Here is a 6,159-nt window from a genome sequence, read left to right as displayed (position 1 = left end):
CATGGAGTGGAGGTGGTCGCCGGTGTAGTGCCAGGATGGCTCCGGCGGGGACGATAAGATGAAGCAGGGTTGAGTCAGATCTGGAGGATGAAACTGTGCGGGCGGGGTGGGGGGGAGGGCGGCACAGGCACAGAAAGCAATGCCAGCAGTAGAAAATACCGGCGATGGGGAATTTAAAGTGGGTTGGGGACTGGAGAAGAGAGGGGGAAATCCTACACGACCTCTCCCCCAACCCCGGACCCGATCCCTATTTCTAGGATATTACAGCGGGTGGATCAAATCCACTGAGGAAAGGTTTCGGCAAGGACAGGGATCGAGTGTGTTCGCGGGAAATAAAAAGTAATTTAAAAAGAAAACCGGACAGCTGAGTAATAATTCTCCGCTGGGGGGGGGGTGTCGTCGGTGCGAGGCCAGAAATGTTTGGGTCGGGTCGGGAGAGTCGGACAGGCAGAAATGAAATTTTGGTTGGGGAGAGGGGAGGGAATATCAGGGAGAGAAAAGTCAGACGATCGGGGAGTGGGGAAGCGGGGGGAAAGGAGAAATCCGGGGGGAAAGCCATACAAACTCGCTAAACAGAAAACCAACCGGATCGGGCCCCTTAATTCTATGGGAAACGTTTTAGGAAGAAAGAGGGTCTAGCGCACCAATCCCGTTAAGAAACCCAGAATCCCAGGAATAGTTTTCCCATCGCAACCGCCAAACACTCTCCTGGAAGGAGAAGGAAGAAAAAAACTCCAGCTCTCTCGGGGAAAAAGAGGTACCCGGAGTAAAGAACCCCGCATCAGATCGCGCCCCGCTTCGCCCCCGCATCAGCCTTACCCGACAAGGCAGCGTGCGCTCTCTCGCTCGATCTCTGGTCCTCTCGGCTCTGGCCAACCACGCGGCTCCCTTGTTTCGCTCCCTTGGGCTTGTGCGCGCCTCTTCCTGGATCCTCTGACTTATGAGAGGCGGGACCAAAGCGCGGGGGGAAAGAGGCGGGGGTTCCCTGCGCGACTGCCGCGTCAGCGACCATAAATGGAGATCCTGCCCACGTGGGACCTTCCAGCGTGCAGGGCGAGGGGTAGGAAGCTTAGGGAGGGGAGGGACACGTCACAGGGGGCGTGGCCGGCAGTGCTGCGGGGGGTGCTTCGATTTGCTAGGCGCTGTACGGATCTCTGGACAAAGGGATCAATATGACAATAGGAGGAAAAGGCGGGTGGGGAGATGAAAGGGGTTCTTTCTAATCTGATTATTTTAATTTCTACACCGCCCTTATCTGAGGTCGATCACAGGGCAGTTTGCAAAATAAAAACACAAAAATGCATGACATTGTAACAAGCAAAGCAATAACACCCCGATGCAGTTTATATGTATACAGTGCTTTTTTTCTGGGGGGACACAGGGGTATGCATACCCCTAAACATTTTGTGAATGTTTGTCCTTTTGCTCATTTACTGTTATTTATTTTTCCCAGTCTGAACTATAAAATGATGATTTTCTCGAGTCAAAATGAGAGTAATCCTAAACATTTTTTTAGAAAAAAGCACTGTATGTTGCACATTTGCACATTCAAATGTATCCCTATCATGTTTTATGACTTCCCTGATATTGTATGTGAGCTGGAACTGGTCTGTGACCGAAATAATAAATTTATTATCATATAATATTCTTTATTGAAATATAAAAAGTACATAATTGCAAGTACACAGAGTAAAGTAAGATGCAAAGAAAAGTATAGCACCCATGTAGAAAACCAAAACAGAACCAGGAGGGAAAAAACTTGTACAGTATACATTTTTTAAAAAAAGTTATTGTAGTTAACCAAACCTTAACTGATGACATTTATAAAAATAATGTTATTATTTTAGATAGTGATTTGATTGGTATCCAGCTGTCTCAGGACTACTAGTACAGTGGTACCTCGGCTTACGAATTTAATCCGTTCCGGAAGTCCGTTCTTAAACCAAAACCATTCTTAAACCGAGGCGCGCTTTCCCTAATTCAGCCCCCTGCCGCTGGTGCCCTTCCACCGTTTGGTTTCCGTTCTTAGACCAAGGTAAAGTTCTCAAACCAAGACACTATTTCCAATTTTGCGGAGTTGGTAAACCAAATCATTCTTAAACCGGATGTCAAGGCTTCAGGCTCCTGGAACAAACATTGCTGTACTTGGAAATGAGCTTTAGTAGGAACAGGTACATTTTGTTTAGTTACCTTGTTTCATTTATTACATTTATTTCTTACCTCCCAGAGGATCCCAGGGCTGCAAACATATCTGTGATAAAAAAAATACAGCTGAAAAGAAGGGAAGCATATTTTAAAACATGGGGAAGCCTCTAAAAATGATTTAAAAACAATAAACTTAGAGAAACATGGAACAGATTTTAAATCAAATATTGTAGTGTGTCCAGGTTGAGCCTGCTTAGGCAGGCTGACTTAAGAATGAAATGAAAAAGAAGATGCAGGATTAGGCCAGTGGCCTATCTACACCAACATGGGAAGGTGTCGTGGAGACGTGTGGAATAGGGAACTGGAAGGTGTTATAAACCCTAAACCAGGGGTAGGCAACCTAAGGACCGGGGGCCGGATGCGGCCCAATCGCCTTCTCAATTCGGCCTGCGGACAGTCCAGGAATTAGCGTGTTTTTACATGAGTAGAATGTGTCCTTTTATTTAAAATGCACCTCTGGGTTATTTGTGGGGCCTGCCTGGTGTTTTTACATGAATAGAATGTGTGCTTTTATATAAAATGCATCTCTGGGTTTTTTGTGAGGCATAGGAATTCGCTCCCCCCCCAAAAAAAATAATATATGGTCTGAGGGACGGTGGACCGGCCCATGGCTGAAAAAGGTTGCTGACCCCTGCCCTAAACGAATTACTTTAGAATCCAAATGGAATGTTTCCTTGGATGTGAAATTGAGTTTGATCTGGCAAAAAGTAGCATCCCATGTATACTGGACTCGACAACATTTGCATAGAAAGGCATTTGTACAGATGTCAATTGAGGCATGTGGTTTGGCTTTGTCAGATTATTTCTGGTCTGAAGTTGTTGCCTGCATCAATTTGGTATCGGTTAAAATCCTTCCTGTTTGCAGATGATCATATACTGATGGATGGTAGGGCAACAAAAGTGGACATTGCAAGCCCTTATGGTTGCAAGAGAGATTTTATACTTGGACCATGGAAGAGAAACCCCCACCACTCATTATGCAATGGTCTGAGGATCACACAGTTCTGGCTACAACACACTTGAACATATTTCATTTGGTTTTACGTCAATACCTATCTTATCAGGGCTTATATTACCTTGTATGTTTGATTTAAGATGTATGGACTAACAACGGCTACCGCCTGCATCTGTGGCCAGTCCTGATTTCCTCTTGCTAATTTCCAGAGGAGGCACAGCTTACATGAAACACAGCTAGGCCATGACTTTTCTAAACGTCCTCAGCCCAGTATACCCGAAGGAGCGTCTCCACCCCCATCATTCAGCCCAGACACTGAGGTCCAGCTCCGAGGGCCTTCTGGCGGCTCCCTCGCTGCGAGAAGTGAGGTTACAGAGAACCAGGCAGAGGGCCTTCTCGGTAGTGGCGCCCACCCTGTGGAATGCCCTCCCATCAGATGTCAAGGAAATAAACAACTATTTGACTTTTAGAAGGCATCTGAAGGCAGCCCTGTTTAGGGAAGTATTTAATTGTCTGGTGTTTTATTGTGCTTTTAATTCTGTTGGGAGCCACCCAGAGTGGCTGGGGGAAACCCAGCCAGATGGGGAGGGTATAAACAATAAAATTGTTATTATTATTTTCTCAATTTGGAGGGGAGATAGATCAAGATGGAATGTTTCGACAGGATGGACATGGGTTTGCGGCTAACGCCATGTGTACTCTGCTTCCCAAACCAGGAGTGGGAATATACCAGATGCCGAGTAAACAGGAGTGTGTACGCAGCCTATGCAGAAGAAGAAAATAGCAAATGGTTTATGTGAAAAATAAATGCATTACAGCACAATCCTGTGTCTACTCAGAAGTAAACCCTACTGAATTCAACGGGGCTTACAACCGGGTAAATGGGAATTAGGGCTGCAGCCTCAGTTTATCGAGGTACCCTTGGACTCCTCCTTTGTCTCTTACCTAACACCTGTGTTTGCAAATATGTGTTCCTCACAGTCCTGCGTTACCTTTATGTTTCAGTTTCTTCGTTAGTCTTTTTGCAGCAGAGGGCTACAAAGCCTCCTGTGGCACTTTAAAGTTCTCGCTTTTTACCACCCCCACCAACCCATGTGTAAAAATACCTATAATTCAGAATAATGCTTCACGAATCCATAGTGCACGAAAACCTATGCCTCATTTATTTGTTTTTTTAAATTTTAAGAATATTTGTTTTCAGTTTTTCTGAGAAGAAAATTAGATATGGGAGCACAACAATTTTTTGCAGTTGACAAAGTAATGTATCCACCGATCAATACAACTCTTGCTTTTTGTTATTATATAGGTTGTTACAAGAGTTGCCTAGTCCAAGACACCCTCTGCAGTCTCCCATCTTATTTAAGGAGCGTCAAATGGATTCCATACCTGGCCGAAACAGTTTGGGTGCTATATTAACACCACGCATGTGCACATAAAGCTCTGAGAAACACTTGAGAAGTTATCATGTTCTTCTTCTCAATTTGACCCCTAGCCAAACACATGCTTTATGTTAACTTCCATAATTAAGAGAAACCACACCAGGCTTCATGCGTTATGTACTTGTAATATAAGTTAGGTTTTGGGTTTTTTTAAGGTACCGCCAGAAGACATTTTGCAGTTTTGGATATGTGTGGATAGCAAAGACCCCCTCCCAAGACCCATTGAAGAGGGGTGGATGGAGTCTAGGGTGGGCCTATTACCCTTGGGGGCAAATGAGTCAGGAAGAAAAGGCAATACCCAACAATCAGTAATCTAATCAAGTGTCTTTGATTAGCTCAGGCGGATCTGCCAGATTATCTCCACTCAATCTGTGGAGGTGAAGATCCATCAGCTCTTGGAGCTCTATTCAGTGCAGAGTTGTTAATTGTGGCCCCAGGGCCCACACTTTAAACTTATTCAATTCAGAATCTAAAATCACCCAAGTGCAATGCCACTGATGATTTGAACACTGCCAATTTCAGCAGCCCATATTCACCAAGAGAAGGAAACTTTTTTAAAAAAAATGAAATAGCTTTGTTGGAAGAAGAAATGTTTCTTCTCATTTGAAAATTCCACACAGCTCCCTTTCAAAGATCTGTAACTGCCTGTTTTTAGAGGCACCCGAGAAACAGGGTAGGGTGATAGTTCTGAATAGTTTGGAGTGAATTCAAATTCCTTCCTATAATAGCTGCCCCAAGCCACCAGGGAAACATGATCTTTTCTGCCTTTTGCGCAGCAGGGATGGGGAACTTGCCATGCTAAAGATGTTGCTGGACTACAATTCCCATCATCCCTGCCTCCTGGTAATACTGGCCAGGACTGATGAGAGATGGAGCTCAGTAACTTCTGGAGGGCCACAGATTCGTCAGCCCTGCTCTAGTCATGAGAATGTAAGAGGAGACTGCAGGATCAGGCCACTAGCCCCTCTAGTCCAGCATCCTGTTCTCACAGCAGCCAACCAGGTGCCTTTAGGAAACTTGCAAGCAGGACCCAAGCGCTCCCTTCCTTCCTTCCTTCCTTCCTTCCTTCCTGTGGTTTCCATAAAATGATATTCAACACTTTGCTGTCTCCAGCTGTGGAAGCACAGCATAGCCGTTGCAGCTAGTAACCATGGCTAGCCTTGCCCACCATGAATTTGCCCAGTCCTCTTTTAAAGCCCCCAAGTTGGTGGCCATCACTGACTCCTGTGGCAGTGAGTTCCAAAGTTTAACTGCCTGAAGAACTCTTTCTTTTATCTTCCTTGGATGTTCCCGAGTTCCAGTGTTATGTATGAGAGAGGAAGAAAAACTTCTCTCTCTCTGTTTTCTTCATGCCTAGTATAAACTTATATATCATGCCATCTCCTACTTGCTTTTTCTATAAACTAAAAAGTCCCAAATGCTGCAACCTTGGGGAAGCCATTCCATCCCCTCAGTCATTTTGTCTGCCCTTTTCTGAACTTCCCCAAATATCCTTCTTGAGGCGAGGTGACCAGTTCAGTGGAGGTTAACCTGTGTCCATTCATTGCCAGACTACAACTC

Source organism: Podarcis erhardii (genome assembly GCF_964252035.2).
Source record: "Podarcis erhardii genome assembly, chromosome: 7".
NCBI classification, from domain to species: Eukaryota; Metazoa; Chordata; class Lepidosauria; order Squamata; family Lacertidae; genus Podarcis; species Podarcis erhardii.
This window is presented reverse-complemented; position numbering follows the sequence as displayed.